We start from the raw sequence: 25,060 nt of genomic DNA, 5'->3' as shown, positions 1-25,060 counted from the left end.
CCCTCGCACCCTTGCCTTCACACCCTCGCCCTCACACACACTCCCTCACACCATTACCTTCACACCCTCACCCTCACACACACTCCCTCGCACCCTTGCCTTCACGCCCTCACACACACTCCCTCACACCATCACCTTCACACCCTCACCCTCACACACACTCCCTCACACCATCACCTTCACACCCTCACCCTCACACACACTCCCTCGCACCCTCGCCTTCACACCTTCTCCCTTGCACACTCCCTCGCACCCTCGCCTTCACACCTTCTCCCTCGCACACTCCCTCACACCATCACCTTCACACCCTCACCCTCACACACACTCCCTCGCACCCTCGCCTTCACACCTTCTCCCTCGCACACTCTCTCGCACCCTCGCCTTCACACCTTCTCCCTCGCACACTCCCTCGCACCCTCGCCTTCACACCCTCGCCCTCACACACACTCCCTCGCACCCTCGCCTTCACACCTTCTCCCTCGCACACACTCCCTCGCACCCTTGCCTTCACACCCTCGCCCTCACACACTCCCTCGAACCCTCGCCTTCACACCCTCACCCTCACACACACTCCCTTGCACCCCCGCCTTCACACCCTCGCCCTCACACACACTCCCTCACACCATCGCCTTCACACCCTCGCCCTCACACACTCCCTCGCACCCTCACCTTCACACCCTCACCCTCACACACACTCCCTCGCACCCTTGCCTTCACACCCTCGCCCTCACACACACTGCCTTGCACCCTCGCCTTCACACCCTCGCCCTCACACACACTCCCTCGCACCCTCGCCTTCACACCTTCTCCCTCGCACACTCCCTCGCACCCTCGCCTTCACACCCTCGCCCTCACACACACTCCCTCACACCATCGCCTTCACACCCTCGCCCTCACACACACTCCCTCGCACCCTCGCCTTCACACCCTCGCCCTCACACACATTCCCTCACACCCTCGCCTTCACACCTTCTCCCTCGCACACTCCCTCGCACCCTCGCCTTCACACCCTCGCCCTCACACACATTCCCTCGCACCCTCGCCTTCACACCTTCTCCCTCGCACACTCCCTCGCACCCTCGCCTTCACACCTTCTCCCTCGCACACTCCCTCGCACCCTCGCCTTCACACCCTCGCCCTCACACACACTCCCTCACACCATCGCCTTCACACCCTCGCCCTCACACACACTCCCTCGCACCCTCGCCTTCACACCCTCGCCCTCACACACACTCCCTCGCACCCTCGCCTTCACACCTTCTCCCTCACACACTCCCTCGCACCCTCGCCTTCACACCCTCGCCCTCATACACACTCCCTCGCACCCTCGCCTTCACACCCTCACCCTCACACACACTCCCTTGCACCCTCGCCTTCACACCCTCGCCCTCACACACACTCCCTCACACCATCGCCTTCACACCCTCGCCCTCACACACTCCCTCGCACCCTCACCTTCACACCCTCACCCTCACACACACTCCCTCGCACCCTTGCCTTCACACCCTCGCCCTCACACACACTCCCTTGCACCCTCGCCTTCACACCCTCGCCCTCACACACACTCCCTCGCACCCTCGCCTTCACACCTTCTCCCTCGCACACTCCCTCGCACCCTCGCCTTCACACCCTCGCCCTCACACACACTCCCTCACACCATCGCCTTCACACCCTCGCCCTCACACACACTCCCTCGCACCCTCGCCTTCACACCCTCGCCCTCACACACATTCCCTCGCACCCTCGCCTTCACACCTTCTCCCTCGCACACTGCCTCGCACCCTCGCCTTCACACCCTCACCCTCACACACATTCCCTCGCACCCTCGCCTTCACACCTTCTCCCTCGCACACTCCCTCGCACCCTCGCCTTCACACCTTCTCCCTCGCACACTCCCTCGCACCCTCGCCTTCACACCTTCTCCCTCACACACTCCCTCGCACCCTCGCCTTCACACCCTCGCCCTCACACACACTCCCTCACACCATCGCCTTCACACCCTCGCCCTCACACACACTCCCTCGCACCCTCGCCTTCACACCCTCGCCCTCACACACACTCCCTCGCACCCTCGCCTTCACACCTTCTCCCTCACACACTCCCTCGCACCCTCGCCTTCACACCCTCGCCCTCATACACACTCCCTCGCACCCTCGCCTTCACACCCTCGCCCTCACACACACTCCCTCGCACCCTCGCCTTCACACCTTCTCCCTCGCACACTCCCTCGCACCCTCGCCTTCACACCCTCGCCCTCACACACACTCCCTCGCACCCTCGCCTTCACACCCTCGCCCTCACACACACTCCCTCACACCATCGCCTTCACACCCTCGCCCTCACACACACTCCCTCGCACCCTCGCCTTCACACCCTCGCCCTCACACACATTCCCTCGCACCCTCGCCTTCACACCTTCTCCCTCGCACACTCCCTCACACCCTCGCCTTCACACCCTCGCCCTCACACACATTCCCTCGCACCCTCGCCTTCACACCTTCTCCCTCGCACACTCCCTCACACCATCGCCTTCACACCCTCGCCCTCACACACACTCCCTCGCATCCTCGCCTTCACACCTTCTCCCTCGCACACTCCCTCGCACCCTCGCCTTCACACCCTCGCCCTCACACACACTCCCTCGCACCCTTGCCTTCACACCCTCGCCCTCACACACACTCCCTCACACCATTACCTTCACACCCTCACCCTCACACACACTCCCTCGCACCCTTGCCTTCACACCCTCGCCCTCACACACACTCCCTCACACCATCACCTTCACACCCTCACCCTCACACACACTCCCTCACACCATCACCTTCACACCCTCACCCTCACACACTCCCTCGCACCCTCGCCTTCACACCTTCTCCCTCGCACACTCCCTCGCACCCTCGCCTTCACACCCTCGCCCTCACACACACTCCCTCGCACCCTCGCCTTCACACCTTCTCCCTCGCACACTCTCTCGCACCCTCGCCTTCACACCTTCTCCCTCGCACACTCCCTCGCACCCTCACCTTCACACCGTCGCCCTCACACACACTCCCTCGCACCCTCGCCTTCACACCTTCTCCCTCGCACACACTCCCTCGCACCCTCGCCTTCACACCCTCGCCCTCACACACTCCCTCGCACCCTCGCCTTCACACCCTCACCCTCACACACACTCCCTTGCACCCTCGCCTTCACACCCTCGCCCTCACACACTCCCTCACACCCTCACCCTCACACACACTCCCTCGCACCCTTGCCTTCACACCCTCGCCCTCACACACACTCCCTTGCACCCTCGCCCTCACACACACTCCCTCGCACCCTCGCCTTCACACCCTCGCCCTCACACACTCCCTCGCACCCTCGCCTTCACACCCTCACCCTCACACACACTCCCTCGCACCCTCGCCTTCACACCCTCACCCTCACACACACCCTTGCCTTCACACCCTCGCCCTCACACACACTCCCTCGCACCCTCGCCTTCACACCCTCGCCCTCACACACACTCCCTCACACCATCGCCTTCACACCCTCACCCTCACACACACTCCCTCGCACCCTCGCCTTCACACCCTCGCCCTCACACACACTCCCTCACCCCCTCTCCTTCACCCCCTCGCCCTCCCACACACTCCCTCGCATACTTGCCTTCACACGCTCACCCTCACACACACTCCCTCACACCATCGCCTTCACACCCTCACCCTCACACACTCCCTCGCACCCTCGCCTTCACACCCTCACCCTCACACACACTCGCCCTCACACACACTCCCTCACACCATCGCCTTCACACCCTCACCCTCACACACTCCCTCACACCCTCGCCTTCACACCCTCGCCCTCACACACACTCCCTCGCACCCTCGCCTTCACACCTTCTCCCTCGCACACTCCCTCGCACCCTCGCCTTCACACCCTCACCCTCACACACACTCCCTCACACCCTTGCCTTCACACCCTCGCCCTCACACACTCCCTCGCACCCTCGCCTTCACACCCTCACCCTCACACACACTCCCTCACACCCTTGCCTTCACACCCTCGCCCTCACACACTCCCTCGCACCCTCGCCTTCACACCCTCACCCTCACACACACTCCCTCGCACCCTCGCCTTCACACCTTCTCCCTCGCACATTCCCTCGCACCCTTGCCTTCACACCCTCGCCCTCACGCGCACACCCTCATGCCCTCACCTTGGCGGGCCAGTCTCTCAGCAGAACATGGTCCTGGAGAACACGTCCTACTCTGGACACAATTTCAATGCAACTCCACCCCTCGGTGCACCTCTGACCCTAGGGAAGGGTTGGGGGTAGAGTGGTCTGCACATACAATAGTGCCCCCTTCCCTCCTTGCCTTGCTTGGGGTCCAGTGAGGACGGGGGTGGGGGGAGGGAGGGAGCCTGGCTCCAGCCCTGGCCCCAGCCCTGAACATCTATGCTGCAGTTATGTACCCTGCAGCCCAATCTGACTGGGGCCGCGGGACATGCAGCCCTCCCCTGGCTGGGCTCTCCGGAGCTGCAGTGGCCAGAGACAGACGCTTCTCACCTGGCCCCAACCTGCTGCGGTGAGAGAGGCTGGGGGTGTCCTCTCCCCCCCCCCGGGGGCAGCCTGCAGACTGCCCCCCCCCCGCCCCGCCCCGAGCAATGATTTAAATGAAGAAAAGCAAAAAGCATCTGAGTTAAGGACAATGCTGGGTCAGTCCTCTAATCGTCTATAAAAGCATATCGTCTGAGAGTCACTGGATTCAGATCCTTTAATACTTTATTCATTAAATCCTGTATCGTTATTTATCCACGATTGGTGTCAAGCCTTGAGTTGTCTGGATCATCCTCCTGGCCCTTTCTGAGTATTGGCCCAACATTTCCAATCTTCCAGCCTTCCGGAGTTCTCCTGTGTCCCAAGGTTTATGAAAAGTGAACAGCGGTGGGCCGGAGAGTCCTCGGAACTCTTCGGTGTAAGTTTTCTTAATGAAAGTTGCCCTCCAGATATAGTCTCCCTTCAGTCCCCAGAAAAGGCATGGGGGGGATCCTCAAGGAATCCATGTTGAAGCACTTGGAAGAGGGGAAAGTGATCAGGAATAGTCAGCATGGATTCACCAAGGGCACATCGTGCCTGACCAATCTGATTGGCTTCTATGATGAGGTAACTGGCTCTGTGGACGTGGGAAAGTCAGTGGATGTGATATACCTTGACTTTAGCAAAGCTTTTGATACAGGCTCCCACAATATTCTTGCCAGCAAGTTAAGGGAGTATGGATTGGATAAATGGACTTGATGGATAGAAAGCTGGATAGACTGTCTGGCCCAACAGGTAGTCATCAACAGCTCCATGTCAGGTTGGTGGTCGGTTTCTAGCGGAGTGCTCCAAGGATTGGTTCTAGGGCTGGTTTTGTTCAGGATTTTTAGGGGATGGATTGCACCCTCGGCAAGTTTGAGGATGACACTAAGCTAAGGGGAGAGGTAGATACGCTGGAGAGCAGGGATAGACTCCAGAGAGACCCAGACAAATTGGAGGATTGGGCCAAAAGAAATCTGATGAGGTTCAACAAGGACAAGTGCCGAGTCCTGCACTTGGGATGGAAGAATCCCAAGCATTGTTACAGGCTGGGGACCGACTGGCTAGGTAACAGTTCAGCAGAAAAGGACCTGGGGATTACAGTGGATGAGAAGCTGGATATGAGTCAACAGTGTGTCCTTGTAGCCAAGAAGGCTAATGGCGTATTAGGGTGCATTAGGGGGAGCATTTCCAGCAGATCTAGAGAAGTGATTATTCCCCTTAATTTGGCACAGGTGAAGTCACACCTGGAGTATTGTGTCCAATTCTGTCCGTCCCCCCCCAACCCCAGTACAAAAAGTATATGGACATAGTGGAGTGGGTCCAGGGGAGGGCAACCAACTTCCTGAAGGGAGGTTCCAAAGAGGCTGGAGAGAGGCTGTTCTCAGGGGTGACAGATGGCAGAACGAGGAGCAATGGTCTCCAGTTGCAGTGGGGGAGGTCTAGTTTGGATATTGGGAAAAACTATTTCCCTAGGTGGGTGGGGAAGCGCCGGGCTGGGTTCCCTAGGGAGGGGGTAGAATCTCCATCCCTAGAGGTGTTTAAGTCTCAGCTTGACAAAGCCCTGGCTGGGTTGATTGAGTTGGGGTTGGTCTTGCCTTGGGCAAGGGTCTCGATGACTCCTAAGGTCTCTTCCAGCCCTGGGATTCTATGATTCCATATCCATCTAGTAACAGAACTATACCTTAGCTAGGATTTTTTTGTTCCTGAAATACTTAAACTCCTTATTGTCCATTAGCCCTGATGTCTTTAGCTTTCCTTATCTCTTTTCTACACTTTATAATGTATTATTTATGTTGATTGCTATCTATTTCCCCCTTTCCCATGTGTAATATATTTCTTGATTATTTCTAATTGCTGTCTTCACTTCACCATTGAACCATGCTGGGCTTTTAGCCAGGGTTGTAGTCACTTTTAACAGCAGAGTCTTGGCTTTTTGGACATCTCAGAAATTGTTTTTTAAGGATCTCCCAATTTTCATTCAGGTTTTTTTTTCACAATCAATGTTGCTGGTAATTTTCCTCAGCTTTGGGAAATTAAGACTTTTCAAGCACCGAAGTGTATTTATTCCTGTTTGGCATTGTCTTCTATTCGTATATTGAATGCAATCAGCCCATCACCACTGGTTCCTAAGCAACCAGAAACTTACATTCCAGGGTTTAATTCATCTTTAGCCTTCATAATGAGGTCCAAAACAGAGTTACTTCTTGTTAGGTATAATACCTTATCATCTGTCATTTTTAGATGCTCTAATGAGGTTTTACTCCAAGCTTCCCAGTATAAATCATCCATTTTAAACTTAACTCTGCTCGGTCTAGCCAATGACTATATTACATTTTGCTTGACTGGAAAAAGATGCCTAATACAAAATGACTGCTAATACAGAAGCTTACAAAATATATGTATTTATTGATTCCAGTGATACTGCCAAAAACTGTCAATGGTGAGTCTCTATAACTGTTCCTCTCCAAGACAGAGAGGAAAATTCTGACACTCAAAGTAGAAAATGGTGTATAATGCTTTGTCTGGTTCATCATAATATCAAGACCTGGATTGATGACTTTATCTCACAATTATTAGACTGAAAAATATACACAAACATGTCAGTAAGGGTACATCTACACAGCAGCGTTATTTTGGAATAACAGACAATTATTCCTAGATAACGTATTGCACAACTATGCAGCAAGCCCATTATTTCAGAAAAAAATCGAAAAAACAGGTTTCTTACTCCGACTTGTGTAAACCTCATTGTATGAGGAATAAGGGAAGTCGGCGGAAAAGAACTCTATTTTGAAATAAGTGCTGTGTAGACGTGCCCTGTTATATCATGTGGAGTGCCACAGTTTAAAAAGAAATCACTGGAAACAGAAAGCTTGAGCAGTTGCAAGTGTCCATTTATTTCATAACACAGAACGAACTAGAACCAGACAAAACCGGCTGGGCTGACCTCTACTGACCTAACTTAGTTACTATAACAACAAGATCTATGTCTACCACTCCCATACACAACACACGCAATTTCGAAATAAGCTATTTCGACGTAAGCTACGCAATTCGTGTAGCTCAAGTTGCATTGCTTATTTTGAGGTTAGCCCTGCTGTGTCGACGTGCCCAAAGGGGGCCTGAACTTTTAGTTCAGGGAACCACATATAAAGATTGGGTTGTTCGTTGAAAATGGACTAGGGATAGATAATGCCAGACACTCGTATAACATTAAATAATGTGCCAATAAATCTAATGTGAGAGTGTTAAAAAAAATCTCAGTGCTAATTCTCCACTCAGAACAGAACAGCTGGAACTAACTCCACTGAGAGCAGCACATGAGAGAGAATCAGGCCCATTGGATACACAGGGCCAAACCCTGGCTGATTTACACTAATTGGGACATGGCCCAGTCTAGAAATCATGGACTTCAGCAGCCGGCATTTCCAAGGGGCCCAATAGCTGCATCAGCAAAGGCCAGGAATTTCAGCACCTGTGCCTGGACCAGACAAATTTTCCAAAGAACTCCGCGTCTGGCAGCCGATGCAAATCTGATCCCTGGTTTATCTCTCTAACTGGGGGCTAATTCCTTGTAATAACCTGAGCGATAGGGGTTGGGTCCGAAGAATAGAGCCAACAGTAGATCTGCACCCAAATCCGCATATGGGCCAACAGCCAGAATTCCCCAAAGTCCGGCCCTAGTTATACAGTAGTTATGCAGCAAACCGTTCCTTTCTGCCAGGTCTTGTGTTATGACGCGAGGTAGATACGCTTAAGGGCAGAGATAGGGTCCAGAGTGACTTATGAGACGCTGGATATGAGTCAACTGTGTGCCCTTGTAGCCAAGAAGGCTAATGGCATATTAGGGTGCATTAGGGGGAGCATTGCCAGCAGATCCAGAGATATCATTATTCCCCTTTATTCGGCTCTGGGGAGACCGCATCTGGAGTATCGTGTCCAGTTCTGGGCCCCCCACTACAAAAAGGATGTGGACACATTGGAGAGGGTCCAGCGGAGGGCAACCAAAATGATTAGGGGGCTGGAGCATATGACTTATGAGGAGAGACTGAGGGTATGTCTACACTACCCCGCTAGTTCGAACTAGCGGGGTAATGTATGCATACCGAACGTGCAAATGAAGCCCGGGATTTGAATTTCCCGGGCTTTATTTGCGTAAGCCGGCCGGCGCCATTTTTAAATGCCGGCTTGTTCGAACCCCGTGCCGCGCGGCTACACGCGGCACGGGCTAGATAGTTCGAACTAGCAAGCCATTCCGAACTATCTGTATGCCTCGTGGAACGAGACATACCCAGGGGGATTTGGGTCTGTTTAGTCTGCAGAAGCGAAGAGTGAGGGGGGATTTGAGAGCAGCCTTCAGCTTCCTGATGGAGGTTCCAAAGAGGATGGAGAGAGGCTGTTCTCAGTAGTGACAGATGGCAGAACAAGGAGCAATGGGCTCAAGTTGTGGTGGGAGAGGTCCAGGTTGGATATTAGGAAAAACTATTTCACTAGGAGGGTAGTGAAGCACTGGGATGGGTTACCTAGGGAAGTAGTGGAGTCTCCATCCCTAGAGGTGTTTAAGTCTCAGCTTGACAAAGCCCTGGCTGGGTTGATTTAGTTGGGATTGGTCCTGCCTAGAGCAAGGGGCTGGACTTGATGACTCCTGAGGTATCTTCCAGTTCTATGGTTCTATGTTTCTATGATTCTGTGAGGCAGCAGAGATTATGCTAGTCAGTCTGGGAGCCAGAGCCCCAGAGAAAAGCTCAGGGTTTGGCTGTACCCAGCCGCCCCCCGCGGGGATCCCCTTTATGCATAGGCGATAAAGCCAGAACGGACCATAGGGATCAGCTGGATTGACCTGCTCCATAACACAGGCCGTGGGACTGCCCGGAATTCATTCCTGTTTGAACTAGAGCAGAACTTATAGACAAAACTTCAAGCGATGGAGAATCCCCGTTGTTCCAATGACTAGTTACCCTCCTGGCTGAAAACTGGCCTCTTCTTTTCAGTTTGAGTATGTCTGACGTCAGCTGTCAGCCATTGGCTCATCTTATAGGAGTTGAGGAGCCTGCTGTGGAATTTCTGACCCCTCCGTAACACTCAGGGTGCGTCGACACAGCAGGGCTTAACTGGAAAGAAGCGGAACAAATCAAGCTACACCAACTGCAGAGCTCATTTCAAAATTGGGAGCATCTCCACAGCACTGATTTTGAAATGGAGCCCTCTTCCTCTGACCTCCCTTCCGCCTCGCAAAATGAGGGTTACAGGATTCAGAGTAAGTGCTACATAGTCCTGTGTTTTGTTCCAGCTCAACAGTATTTCTAAGCTATTTTGAAACAACGCTAGTGATTTCGAAATGCTGGTGCTGTGCAGACGGACCCTTACACATTGCCTGTCTGTGTGTGACCTTAACCTTCGCGTGGCCACTCACTGCAGACCTGTCTTACCTCGACTCCACAGTGCGTGGCCGACCATAGCCTGCAATTTGGCTGGGAACACTCTGCTGGTTCTGCTGTCAGGAACGAGGCCTTTCCTGCTCGCTGTAATTAACGGAGAATCCTTCCCCGGCGGCTTTGTGCCCCGGGATTGGAGACTCTTCACTCGTGTGCAGAACAGAAGGCAGAGAAGTCTGCTGGGTTTCTGGGTGCACGGCAGAAGTGCTCCGCTGCTCAGAGTGACAGGAAAACACTAAACAAGGGGGTGATAAATGACGAGAAGCCGCTGGCGGCTGGTGAAGTGCATCCTGCTGCTCTGGGAGAACTCATTTTCATGAGCAGCAGCAACTTTTGATGGGGCTGTTTGACCAGGCTCCCATTCCTCAGAAGCTACATAAACCCAGGACCATGAATCCTCCTTAGCCAGAGATTGTCAAGCCATTACCTGCTGATTTGCTGGGAGAAGTGAGACGGCAGGATTTAAAGCCCGGAGCCTTGCTCTTCTCTCCATCTCTTTGATGGGAGCAAGGAAGAAGGGTTAAACGAGATTTTCTCCTAGTAAATTTCAGCAAAGGAACGGCCAATTCCTGCTCCCTCCAAAGAAATATTTTGCCTTGGCCCCCCCTTTGCCTGTGCGCTTGCTGAGCGGTCAGAGAGCACACTGATGTGGGATGCGATAGTGATTCCCTTTTCACACCCACGTATCAATTGATGGAAAATGTCTTGGAATTATGGGCTTCTCAGTACAAAGATAAAATGAAATCACTCAATAGGGGAAAGTAATTTCCCTCTCCAAGCTGGCGCTTGTATCTGTCACATTTATTACTCAGTGCTAAAGCATCCTTGTTGAATTGTCCAATCTGTTCCAGGGCGTTTCGCCCCCTCCCGCCAAGAGACGTGTCTTATTTATCACAATGGGCCCCAGAATAAATTAGATTCTCCCTTTGAGGCAAAGGACTAGATTGACACACGGTACCGAGCAGCAATTCCACCCCTCTGAATATTCTCTACAGTGGGGCCTCTGCCTCTCATTCCCCCCCCCCCCCCCCCCCCCGGTATTAACATCAGCTGAGTGATTCATTTTGCAATCCCAGAGAACGCTGCTCAGGCTGAAGACATTTCATTGCCTGTTTACACCCAGCATCTCTGCTGCAGTCTGGTCTCAGATTGTATCTCTGCTATATATTTGAGAGAGTCTGTCTGTCTGTCTGTTTGTTCAAGAACTCCCCCGACACGGGAAGAGCTAGGACCACCAGATTCAATCTACAGCTTCCTCTTACACCTTAAAGCAAGGTCCGGGGTCAGCTGTGCCAGGACAATGGGATGTACCCCGAATGGGATTGCTTCTCTGAAAAGTGACAGGATCACCAGGTAGAAGGGGCTGGCTGAGCGCATGTCCCACTGTTCAGAACTGCCCCCGCCCAAGCCTCCCACACCTTTTAGGGAGAGCGGAGGGGCTGAACTCCCCCCACCCCATTTGTACGGGGACATTGTTGACTGTTTCCCTTTGTCAGAGCGCGAGGGGAAAGTGCCCAGTTTGCTGCATTCCTCACTCTGGCTGGGGAGTGCAGGGGGCAGATGTACCAGGACCTGCCCCAGTTGGGGGACATCCCTGCTGTGCCCACAGGAGCTGCAGCGGCCATAGAAAAGCTCTTTGCACCTTGTAAGGATCCAAGCGATGCTGGGTAACTTGTCTAGCATAACATACAAAGGGTTGGAGACCTTTAGGGTACGTCTACACTGCAGCTTCCCACCTTAGGGAGACAGACACACGCTAGTCCTCGAGCCGGTGTGTTCAGCATGGCCATGTAGACATAGCAGAGCATGTGGCAGGGTGGGTGACCATCCAGATATGCACCTGGGGTCCAGATGGCCATGGGCGTGGCACCGCGCGGGCTCCCGCCAGTGCGCCGCTTTATTTAGCGAAGAGCTCAGGCCAGAGCGCACGTGTCGTCCAGCCGAGATGGGAGCATGTGGCCAGCTGCGGTCAGTGATCCCTGGAAGCTGGGCGCTTGGGCGGCTGCCCAGGAGAGATTCCAATGGCGCCCAGCTGATGAGCAGAGCACCCACAGCTGGCAGTGTGTCTCTCTATTGGTGGTGCACATCTGCGCTGCAGTGTAGACATGCCATTAGAGGGATTTGCAGAAAGCTTCCTCCATGACACGAAGCTGCTGCCTCAGAGGCTCTGTCCAGGCACAAGCCTGCTAGCTGAGATTAGCGGGGGTGCTCTTGCTAAGAGAACCCTGCTTTAAGCTAAGATTTTACAAAACAACTCGTGATTATTGATGCTCCCATTTTCCAACATCACATAGTTTCTTGGCGAAATCCCCACCAGCTCCGGTCGCTGGCCAGAGGCTAAATAGACGGAGCCAGGCGGGAGAAGGAGGCAGGATTATCCTGCCATCTGGGCTCAGGGAGACACAAGGAGGCTGGGACAGAGCTGGGCACTAAATTCGAGGACAGCGCTATGTCAGAGTGGGCCTTGCCTTATGTCGGAGTGGGCCTTGCCCTATGGCGGAGTGCAGAGCTGGAGCCCCGGGGCCCACGCTATGAATTACAGGCGGGTTTGGAATCTCCCCTTTCCAATGATGCCATCTCTAGGTCGCCTTCCCCTGGGGTTTACTTACTGGGGACAGATGAGGTGGGAAAAGCTGACGTGCTCAATGCTTATATTGCCTCAGTCTTCACGGACAGGGTCAGCTCCCAGACGGCTGCACTGGGCAGCGCAGTGCGGGGGAGGAGGTGGGCAGCCCCCGGTGGTGATAGAACAGGGTAAGGGCCATTTACAAAAGCTGGACATGCACAAGTCCACAGGGCCAGAGCTAACACAGCCGAGGGGGCTGAGGCAGCTGGCCGATGTGACTGCAGAGCCATTGACCGCTATCTCTGAAAATTTGTAGTGATTGAGGGAGGTTCCGGACAACTGGAAAAAGGCAAATGCGGCGCCCGTCTTTAAAAAGGGAAGGACCAGTAAGCCTCAGCTCAGTCCCAGGAAAAATCATGGAGGGGATCCTCAAAGAATCCATTTTGAAGCACTTGGAAGAGGGGAAAGTGATCAGGAATAGTCAGCATGGATTCACCAAGGGCAAGTCCGGCCTGACCAATCTGATTAGCATCTATGACGAGGTACATAAGAACATAAGAACGGCCGGACTGGGTCAGACCAAAGGTCCATCTAGCCCAGTAGCCTGTCTACCGACAGTGGCCAGCACCAGGTGCCCCAGAGAGGATGGACCGAAGACAATGATCAAGTGATTTGTCTCCTGCCATCCCTCTCCAGCCTCTGACAAACAAAGGCCAAGGACACCATTTCTATCCCCTGGCTAATAGCCTTTTATAGACCTAACCTCCATGAAATTATCTAGCTTCTCTTTAAACTCTATTATAGTCCTAGCTTTCACAGCCTCCTCTGGCAAGGAGTTCCACAGGTTGACTACACACTGTGTGAAGAAGAACTTTCTTTTATTAGTTTTAAACCTGCTACCCGTTAATTTCATTTGGTGTCCTCTAGTTCTTCTATTTAGGGAACTAATAAATAACTTTTCTTTATCGGCCCTCTCCACACCACTCATGATTTTATTTACCTCTATCATATCCCCCCTCAGTCTCCTCTTTTCTAAACTGAAAAGGCCCAGTCGCTTTAACCTCTTCTCATATGGGACCTGTTCCAAACCCCTAATCATTTTAGTTGCCCTTTTCTGAACCCTTTCCAAGGCCAAAATATCTTTGTTGAGGTGAAGAGACCACATCTGTACACAGTATTCAAGATGTGGGCGTATCATAGTTTTATACAGGGCAGTAAGATATTCTGGGTCTTATTTTCTATCCCTTTCTTAATAATTCCTAGCATCCTATTTGCCTTTTTGACCGCCGCTGCACACTGCGTGGAAGTTTTCAGAGAACTGTCCATGTTAACTCCAAGATCTCTTCCTGATTTGTCGTAGCCAAATTAGCCCCCATCATACTGTACGTATAGTTGGGGTTATTTTTCCCGATGTGCATTACTTTACACTTATCCACATTAAATTTCATTTGCCATTTTGTTGCCCAATCACTCAGTTTGGTGAGATCTTCTTGGAGTCCCTCACAGTCTGCTTCTGTCTTGAAACAGTTTGGTATCATCTGCAAACTTTACTACCTCACTGCTTACCCCTTTCTCCATTTATGAATAAGTTGAAAAGGATTGGTCCCAGGACTTACCCTTGGGGGACACCACTCCAATCTGAAAATTTACCATTTATTCCTACTCTTTGTTTCCTGTCTTTTAACCAGTTCTCAATCCAAGAAAGGAGCTTCCCTCTTATCCCATGGCCATGTAATTTACACAAGAGCCTTTGGTGAGGGACCTTGTCAAAGGCTTTCTGAAAATCCAAGTATACTATATCTATTGGATCCCCCTTGTCCGCATGTTTGTTAACCCCTTCAAAGAACTCTAAGGGTATGTCTACACTACCACCCTAGTTCGAACTAGGGTGGTAATGTAGGCAACCGGAGTTGCAAATGAAGCCCGGGATTTGAATTTCCCGGGCTTCATTTGCATAGAATACTCACGAGGAGTAACGGTAGTTCGGATTAGGAAGCCTAGTCGGAACTACCTAGTCCGTGCCGTGTGTAGCCGCGCGGCACGGAGTCCGCACTAGCGGCCATTTAAAAATGGCGGCGCCCGGCTTTATGCAAATGAAGCCCGGGAAATTCAAATCCCGGGCTTCATTTGCAACTCCAGTTGCCTACATTACCACCCTAGTTCGAACTAGGGTGGTAGTGTAGACATACCCTAATAGATTAGTAAGACAGGATTTCCGTTTACAGAAACCATGTTGACTTTTGTCCAACAAATTATGTTCTTCTACATGCTTCACAATTGTATTCTTTACTATTGTTTTGACTAATTTGCCCGGTACTGAAGTTAGACTTACCGGCCTGTAATTGCCAGGATCGCCGAGAGAGCCCTTTTTAAATATTGGTGTAACGTTGGCTACCTTCCAGTCATTAGGTACAGAAGCCGATTTAAAGGATAGGTTACAAACCACAGATAATAGTTCAGCAATTTCCCATTTGAGTTCTTTTAGAACCCTTGGATGAATGCCATCCGGTCCCGGAGATTTGTTAACATTAAGTTTTTCTATTTGTTCCAAAACCTCCTCTAATGACACTTCAATCTGGGACATTTCCTCAGATTCATCAGCCACAAAGGACGGTGCAGATTTGGGAATCTCCCCAATGTCCTCAGCCATGAAGACTGAAGCAAAGAAATCAGCCATTGTGGAGAAACTAAATGTTTCGTCCTTGATTGCTCCTTTTATAGCTCAATCATCTAGGGGACCCACAGGTTTTTTAGCAGGCTTCCTGCTTCTAATGTACTTAAAAAACATTTTGTTATTTCTTTTTGAGTTTTTGGCTAGCTGTTCCTCAAAATCTTTTTTTGCTTTTCTTATTACATTTTTACATTTGATTTGACAGTGTTTATGTTCCTTTCTATTTATCTCACTAGGATTGGACTTCCACTTCTTAAGAGATGCCTTTTTGTCCCTCACTGCTTCTTTTACATGGTGGTTAAGCCACGGTGACTCTTTTTTAGGCCTCTTGCTATGTTTTTTAATTTGGGGTATACATTTAAGTTGGGCCTCTATTATGGTGTCTTTAAAAAGTTTCCATGCAGCTTTCAGGGATTTGGCTCTAGTCACTGTGCCTTTTAATTTCTGTTTAACTAACCTCCTCATTTTTGTATAATTCCCCTTTTTGAAATTAAATGCCAGGGTGCTGGACTGCTGAGGTGTTCTTCCCACCACTGGAATGTTGAATATTATATTATGGTCACTATTCCCAAGCGGTCCTGTAACGGTTATTTCCTGGACCTGATCCTGCCCTCCACTCAGGACGAAATCGAGAATTGCCTCTCCCCTTGTGGGTTCCTGCACTAGCTGCTCCAAGAAGCAGTCATTTAAGCCATTGAGAAATGTTATCTCCACTTCTCTTCCTGAGGTGACATGTATCCAGTCAATATGGGGGTAATTAAAATCCCCCATTACTATAGAGTTCTTTATTTTGGTAGCCTCTCTAATCTCCTTTAGCATTTCAATGTCAGTATCGCTGTCCTGGTCAGGTGGTCGGTAATATATCCCTACTGCTAATTTCTTATTATTGGAGCATGGAATTACTATCCATAGCGATTCTATGGAACATGTTGATTCACTTAATATTTTTATTTAATTTGATTCTACATTATCTTTCACATACAGTGCCACTCCGCCACCCAGCCGGCCTGCTCTATCCTTTCGATATATTTTATATCTCGGTATGATTGTGTCCCACAGATTTTCCTCATTCCACCAGGTTTCAGTGATGCCTATTATGTCAATCTCCTCCTTTAATACGAGGTACTCTAGTTCACCCATCTTATTAGCCAGACTCCTAGCATTTGTGTAGAAGCACTTTAAAAATTTGCCACTGCTTATTTGTCTGCCCTTCCCTGATGCATTGGATTCCTTTGTATGCGGTTGTTTGTCTGCTCTGGCCCATGGGTTGCCCTCTCCCCTCCTCTCTTTCTGACTACAGCTTAGAGAATCTCTATCAATGGAGTCTCCCCTAAGAGAAGTCTCCCTCCGATTTACGTACATCTCCGCACCAATTGGCTTTCCTCCATCTCTTAGTTTAAAAACTGCTCTAGGCCTTTTTAATGTTTAGTGCCAGCAGTCTGGTTCCACCCTGGTTTAGATGGAGCCCATCCTTCCTGTATAGGCTCCCCCTCTCCCAAAAGTGTCCCCAGTTCCTAATAAATCCAAACCCCTCTTCCCTACACCATTGTCTCATCCACGCATTGAGACTCTGAAGCTCTGCCTGCCTACCTGGCCCTGCGCGTGGAACTGGAAGCATTTCCGAGAATGCCATCATAGAGGTCCTGGATTTCAGTCTCTTTCCTAGCAGCCTGAATTTGGCTTCCAGGACATCTCTCCTACCCTTCCCTACGTCATTGGTACCTACATGTACCACAACCACCGGCTCCTCCCCAGCACTACACATAAGTCTATCTAGATGCCTCGAGAGATCCACAACCTTTGCACCAGGCAGGCAAGTGACCATACGGTTCTCCCGGTCATCACAAACCCAACTATCTATGTTTCTAACGATCGAATCACCCACTACTAACACCTGCCTCTTTCTAACTGGCATTTCTAACTGCAACATCCTCTGGGAGGAGGGTCCCAACTACAGGATGGTTTCCCTCTGCTCCCATTGAATGCTCTGTTCCCTTGAGACTTTCATCCTCCTTAAGAACACTGGGGCTCTCAGACTGGAGGTAGGACAGTACTACAGTGTCCCAGAAAGTCTCATCAATATAGCTCTCTACCTCCCTTACCTCCAGTTCAGCCACCTTGGCCTCCAAAGCCCGAACTCGGTCTCTGATGGTCAGGAGCTCCTTGCAACGGGTGCACACATACACCACCCGCCCACAGGGCAGGTAATCATACATGTTACACTCGACACAATGAACAGGATAGCCCCCACTCTGCTGCTGGGCTTCTGTCTCCATTTTTCTAATGAATAAGTTTAAGTATAAACTGGGATTCTTTTTAAACCTCTGGAATATAGATTATTCTAAGAGTTATGTTTTAAAGAAGGCCAGAAGTCACTAGTGCCCTCTAGCCTCCCCCTCCAAACTCCCTGTTAGCTGTTCCTGGTCGCAAGCTCCCTGGTCGCTGAGTCACAGGCTTATATAGCTCTGGTAGCCCCTCCCCCTGACTGAGGCTCAGCCAATTAACAGAGGCTTCTAGATTTCAAACCTTTTAGACGCTCCTTCAAACAAACAAACCAAACAGACAAACACAAGCTCAGCACACAGCAAACCCCCGCCCCCCCCCCCCCCCCCACACACACACATTGGATTCAATAGCTTCATTAATGACCTGGGTGAGGGGATATTTTACACCCTCAGCAAGGCTGTGGCTGACACTGAGCTGGGGGGGGAGGGTAGATACGCAGGAGGCTGGGGAGAGGGTCCACAGCAACCTAGACAAAAGAAATCTGAACATGAGCAAGTGCAGAGTCCTGCACTTAGGTCAGCAGAATCCCTGCACTGCCACAGGCTAGGGGCCGTGCCGGTTGCAGCTGGGGCTGGCAGCTGCCTGATAGCTCTGTGGGTCTGGGTTCTAACCCCCTGTGATCTTACATTATGCCCAGCGCATCCCCAAAGCTCTCCCAGGACCAGGCACTGAGCCCTGGCGGTAGCAGGTGGGACTGACTCTCCTCCTGCTTTCACACAGGGCAATCCAAAGTCACCCTGCACCTCCACGGGGTGCGAGATCAGAGCCAGGGGCATGCCTCCACCTCCCGTGGACTTTGCCTCACTTCCCCCACGCCGAGGTGCTATCAGCCCCACTGGCGCCAGCCTGCAGCTGTGGAGAGCCAGGGGCTGCGAGTCCCTTTTCTTCCCTAAAGCAATCGCCTCTTGAGCTGCTCCATGTGCCTCGCCCTTGCTAGAGCCAGTTCACAGCCCCCAAACTGCAGCCCACGCTCTGCCCCTGCCACCACCAGTGCGCCTCAGGCAGACAGGCTGCTGGGCTAGGCGCCTGGCAGGGAAATCAAGGCCAACGAGACTCTCTTCCCGAGGTGCTGACTGGCGGTGCCATCGTGAAGGGAGTGTTGCCGGCATCTCCTCGGCCGGGGTCAAGCTTCCGCAGACCTCAACAGGCTGCCGTTAAGTCATTCCCGCTGTCTGACAATGGGGGCCCAGAATGACTCCTGGCTCACCCTCTCAGGCCAGACCCGTCCCGGTGCCAGGAGGCTGCCCTGGTTTGCCTGGATTCACCCCGGTGTAACCAGTTCTTTTGCTTCACTCAGAGTCACGCTGCAAAAGCTGTGGATTCAAGAGGGAGCCGGTGGAAGTTGCGTGAGGCCGTGAACAGGTCTCCCGTGCACCCACGCTGGCTGCAGGCAACCCACCCCCTCCTTCACCAAAGAGAAGCAGGTGCCCAAGTGTCCAGAGAGGCAGGAGCGTGGCCACTAGAGCCAGGAGCCAGATTCAGAGGCCACGGGAGGCAGCATGTTCCCCCAGCATTTGCCAAGCTCAAATAGCAAAGGACTTTTGTCCAGTCTAGCCCTGGCTCCCCAGCCCCACGCCACCTTCGCGCCACGTGGCTCGTGCCCTAGGAAGGAAAGGCCCTGGAGGCCTAAGACCGGTGCTGGAGCCCCGGGACTGTGTTCATCTGACTTGGCACTCCACGGCGTAGCTTTCGGGCCTCTGCCCTCTCTGCCCGGGGAGGGGGCTGCCAAGGGGAAGAGCGAGCAGCGGAACAGCGGCACAGGGAGTAAGACTCTGGAAGCGAGACTCGTCCTTGCTGATGGTGGCGTTCGGATGGTGAGACGTCGGCTCGGGCTGAAAGGGGGGCAGGGTCTGAGCGACGGGACAAACGGGGTTTGTTGCCGGTGCTGTTTGCTCTTTGCATTGTGTTCCTGGAACATGCCGCTGCTGACTGGGACGTGCACCGTGCCTGGCCCCGCGCCAGCGCGCTCGCCTAGCGCTAGCGCACTGGAGGGAAAGGCCTCCCCGAAGCAATGTTTGTTACACTTGCCTGTTCGCTGCTAGCCCTGCCATGTCCTGCCTGGCCCCTTGTGGCCCAGACCAGAGGCCCTGGAAAAGATCCCAGGGATGTCTGTCTGCTGGAACCATGATAGGTCCAATGGGCTTCCCAGGCTGGAAAATCAACCCCCCACCACAGGGCAGAAACGCCCATGCGGGCACCGTGCAACATCGTCTGGCAACCCTGCATTGGGAGCTAGCCAGGCATGAGCTTCCCTGCCCACCTGTGAGCTGCGGACTAGTGGCAATCAGAGGGAGCCTGGAGGGAGGAGGCGACTGACAGGGAGGGACCATCACTCCCTCCTACCGAGTCCAATCCTGTCTGGTGCTGAATTAACGCCAGAGGGAGGTCAGGGAGCTCAGCCCCCCGAAGGAGGAGTTCAGCCCCTTGCAGAATACATGCCCAGATGGGGGGGGGGGGAGTCCTGTGGAGTGGGGAGTGGCAAGGGGAGAGGAACTGAACAGGCATCAATGGCAACTAGAATTCCAGCTGACTTCCACCAGTGGGGTCAGAGGTCGTCAGGATGGAACATCAACAGACGCGGAAGATGAGCGGAGAGCTGGTTACAATTTTCTGTCAAAACAGTAATAGGTGAGAAATGGCTTTAATTTGACATTTTTTACTAAATTTTCCAAGCCTGAAAACCAAAATAAAATTTGCAAATATTTTACCAAAATCCTGATATTTGGCTACAAACATATTTTTACTCAAAACAGTTTTCAAAAACTGCTTTTTCTTCAGATTCTGTTTTCAGTTTTTCATCCAAAACCCCCAAACAATTAAAATTTTGGCAAAAACAAAGAATACTTTTTTTAGTTTTCCCATGAACAATAATTGGCATTTTTGGACCAAGTTTAACGCCCACGGCTGAAATATTGTATTAAGTTCATGGCACAATGTTACCTTAAATATATTTGACTGAGCTAAGACAAGAGAAACAGAAATGATGAGCAGAGTTGGAATGATTAATCATGAGGAAAAATTCCAGTTGCTAAGCATGTTTGGTTTGGCTAAGTGACAGCTACAGGGTGGGGATTTAATAACCAGACAGCTGAAGTGTGTTAATGCCCAGAGAGAACAAGGAGTTAGCACTAAATGTAGAAGGGACACTAAAAATAAATCTGTTTGGAAGTGAGTCTTGTTAGTGGAATTGTGTCCTGAGAAATGTGGGACCCACTCCATTGTTCGCCTTTAGAGCTAGGCTGGATGAATAAATCAATGAGGACTGACTTATGGGGAGGAACCCGGGGTGGCCAATTGTAACCCACACACCTAGTGGGGTCCACTGACCAATGCAGTGGTGCCTCGACCACAGCAACAGCTAAGATCAAGAGCCCTCTGCAGCAGGGGTTAGGTGGCAGCTGGCTTTTAGCTCAGAGGGTAGAGGCTCCTCTACTGAGCTCCAGAGGTCCCAAGTTCAAACCCACTTGGTGGTGATTACACAAGATTTTGATGGTCACGTGGTTTTCGCCATCCCTAACATGGGTAACAGCTCAGATCTGAACGTTAGGAATTGTCTACAGTTCCTTGGAAAGCCAATGGAGGAGTTCTTGAACAAAGAGACAGACAGACACACAAACTCTCTACATATAGATTGGCAAAATCAGGCATCAGCCAATGCCTCTGAGCAGTGACTCAGCCCCAAGCCTGCTGCCTCGTCGAAGCCCCTTCCGGGAGACGGCTCTAAATCACTCCTCCGATGCTCCATCGTCAGCCCCAATTCTGGGTTCCCCCTTCCACAGCGTCACTTCTGCCTCTGGGCAGGGGATTCCCAAGTGTTAGGAACCTAGGAGCCAATGAAAAATGCTGATACGTAAATAAGAAAGTGAGGCTGAGCCCATGAAAGGTTCTAAGATGACTGGGAGCAAACGGCTCCGATTAAAGGCTGGAGAAGGGAGGTGTCATGGTCTAGTGGGGAGCAGAGTTTCCTCTAATACCTGCCATCCATGTACAGAATAAATGTTGTTCTGTGCACCAAGGCATGTGCAGGTGTGCACCACCAGAGGAGACACATGCGGCCGGCTGCGGGTTCTCAGCAAATCAGCTGGGCGGCATTGGAATCGCTCCCGGGTGGCCCCTCAAGCCCTCAGCTTACAGGGACGCTGGTGGCCAGGACCCTGGGGCCCACTCTGGGGTGTGGGAAGAGGTGAATTCTCTTCCCAGCTCCGCTGTGTGATCAGCGGCCAGTTACCTCCCCTTCTGGGTTCCCCCCCCCGACTGCTTACGTTGCGGGCTCCATATGAACAGTGCCCACCTCCGAGACACCCTAACCTCACCTGTGGCTCTTCAGAGCAATTGGCTGGCTCCAGTGCGTGCCTGCAGCGATAAGGCCGGCTGCCGAACCAGCAGACTGAGAAGGCAGAGGCACGTCTGACCACCCTGTCTAGTCTGCTGCTTCGGACCAGACGCTCCCTGAGGCCGCTTCCAATACAACCTTTCATTCAGCCAATCTCGTCCGGTGCCAGGAGCGGAGGGGAGTTCCTCCCCATGAAAGCACTTTACAGGAAACAAGGAAATCTATTGTTTCCTGCGGGGAAGGATGCTGCTGTCCAGGGAAAACAGCATTTCTCTGTCACTGTGGCCCGGGGGTGCTCAGCTGCTGAATCCCAATGACTAATCATTCCAGATGACAATTACTAATAAAATCACCATTTAAAACGGCCATTACTTCAAGCGTTTCCCCCCAACATGCCAAGCACTCAGCAAAGTGACAAATGATTTAAAAACATTTCCAACCCGAGTGAAATGCAGCTGCATCTGGGGTGGAAGGTGGCAGCTGTGACAGGTTGCCCTCGCTGAGATGCCAGCTGAATCTGACCTCCTGCATAGCTCAGGCTGCAGGACTTCCCTGGATTAACGCCTGTGTGAACTAGAGCAGTTGTTCTAGAAAAACATCCAATCTTCATTTCAAAGTTGCTAGGGATGAGGAAAATGGTCAAGTCTCCTGTCATTGTTAATGTGTGCTCTATTTCCAGTGTGAGATCGGTCAGCCTCCGATTCAGTGGCCTGTGGTAGACAAGAGGTGTCCCTGCTGGCCCTAAAATCCATGAATCTGGGAAACTGGGATGTGTCCAGGACACCTGAGCTCACACCCTTCCCCGTGCAAGAAACGCCCCCAGTTAGTCACACCAGAGCGTTCACACTCGCGAGACAGACAGGAGGCCTCCTCGCCCGCCTTTAGGGAACGGAGTCTGAGCTCTGATTTCAGAGGCTCTGAGCACCCCAGAGCTCACAGAAGCGAATCCCCTGCTGGGATGGTCCCACTCCTAATCAGGCCCTTTTGGTTGAGGGGCTTCAATCTGCATTGAGGTACCTAACTTCAGGCACCCGACTTTGAAAATCGTGGCCCATTTGGCAAAAGTCTGCGTGTGGCTGCCAATGTCCTGAATGAATTCCATTCCTGTCGCGGGCCTGGGCCTGGCCACAGGCCCACCGGCACCCTCATTCGCTGGCCTGACCCGCCACGCTCCTCTCAAGACCATTGTTCACCGCAAGGCTCAGGACCTTGGTTTTATGTCTCCTCTGGGACAACCCGCGGCAGCGCAGTGCGGCCTGACCCCGCAACGCCACGAGGCTCCCTCCTGGCGTGGGAGAGCCACTCCCGGCTGCTCCGGCTCTCCTTGGGAGCGCTCTCCTTCCAAGTGCACTCGCCCCAGAGCTTCCGAATCGAATCCATCTGAGCAGATGGTGCCCCAGACAAGTTCCATCCGATCAGCGGGAGGCAGGGCTGCCAGAGATGGAGAGAACCATCCGATCAATGAACTCACTGATTCTTCCCCATGGTTCAGTCGCCTCTTCTAACCCTGGCTGCACCTAATTCCATCAGCCTCCACGGGCTCTGCCAGAGCCACTGGGCCGTCAGCTGGGTCAATGGCTCGAGGCTCAGGCTGAATGTGTGTGCACCTCAGTGGCCTCTTGCACACACCTGGTCTGTCACAAACAAAGACTTCGCTCTGCTGGCCCCCTGATCTTCCCGGGGCCCCACACTCACCACACCAGCCCTGCCCCCTGCACGCAGCCAGACCCACCAGTGCTGGGAAGGAGCCAGGGTGGGCGGGAGAGCAGGGGGAATTCAGCGAGGCCCACTCCTGTAGCTCCTGGCAGCATCTACTGCGCCGCTCTGGGGGCAGACAGGAACCTGCCTTCTGCCACCCTGGGCATTACAATCCATTCTTCATAGCACATGGTTCCACCCACTCCGTCCAGATGGGCTTTGAGCAGAGCTGGGCAAAGTTCAGACTAAGACTCAGAGGGGAGCGCGACTTCTGTTAGGCGAGCCCCGAGCGACGTGCTCCACAGCAACGCTGACAATGGGCAGCAGGGCTCCTAAGCTGTGTAGGGCTGGACCAAGGCCTAGACCCATCTCTAAGGCTTGAGCTCCTGGAGTCCTGTGATGGAGTCAGAGATGCAGCTCACAGTACAAGGAGGGATCTTTCCCGCCCTCCTGGATAAAAAAGAAGCTAGTAAACCTTATTAGGGCATCAGGGCATACGCTTTTGTGAGCTACGACTCATCAGGTGCGGAGGAAGAAGAAAGAGGAGGCCACGCTGCCTTCTCCGCAGGCTTTTTTCTTTCCTCTTCAGCATCTGATGAAGTGAGCTGTGGCTCACGAAAGCGTATGCCCTAAAACACACAGAAATTCGTTAGTTTTTAAAGTGCCACCAGACTCCTTGTTGCTTTTGCTGAAACAGACTCACACGACTCCCTTCTGATTCCTATTAGTACTGAACCCACAGAGACCTCCCATATAAACGGCCAGGCTGGGTCAGACCAAAGGCCCATGTAGCCCAGTGTCCTGTCTGCCCACAGTGGCCAATGCCAGAGGGAGTGAAAAAACCAGGCAATTACCAAGTGACTCCGCCCCTGCTGGCAAACAGTGTCTAGAGATACCCAGAGTATGTAGCTGCATTCCTGGCCTGTCCCAAGAGCCATCGATGGACTTTCCTAGTTCATGGGGTGCCTGCACTCTGCGAAGGCGCATTTCCTTGTATTTGCTTTAAACCTGCGGCCTAATTATTTCATTGGGTGAGCCCTAGTTAAAGTGTTACATCAGCGTAAATTGTGTTTCCTTTTTCACCCTCTCCGCACCAGTCAAGAGTCTCTTGACCTCTCTCATATTCTCCATTGTATCTTTTTCAAGCTGCGAGGTCCCATTTTTTAAATCTTTCCTCAAAGACACTGTTCCATCCCCCTAGCTATTTTGTTGTCCTGCTCTACCTTCTTCCAGTTGCGATATATCTTTTGGAGATAGGGCGACCGGATTGGCATGCAGTATTCAAGCTGTGGACATACCATAGATTTATGCAGAGGCATTATGATATTTCCTGCCTTCTTACCTCTACCCCTTTCCTAATGGTTTCTAGCCCTGTGCTAGTGGTTTGTTTGTTTGGGTTTTTTTAAACTGATGCTGCACTTTGAGCAGATGTTTACAGAGAACTATCTACCTTGACTCCAAGGTCTCTTGCTTAAGTGGTAATGTAATGCTAACAGACCCCGTGGTC

Source organism: Pelodiscus sinensis, chromosome 25, assembly GCF_049634645.1.
Source record: "Pelodiscus sinensis isolate JC-2024 chromosome 25, ASM4963464v1, whole genome shotgun sequence".
In the NCBI taxonomy this organism is placed as follows: domain Eukaryota; kingdom Metazoa; phylum Chordata; order Testudines; family Trionychidae; genus Pelodiscus; species Pelodiscus sinensis.
Note: the sequence above shows the minus strand (reverse complement) of the source record.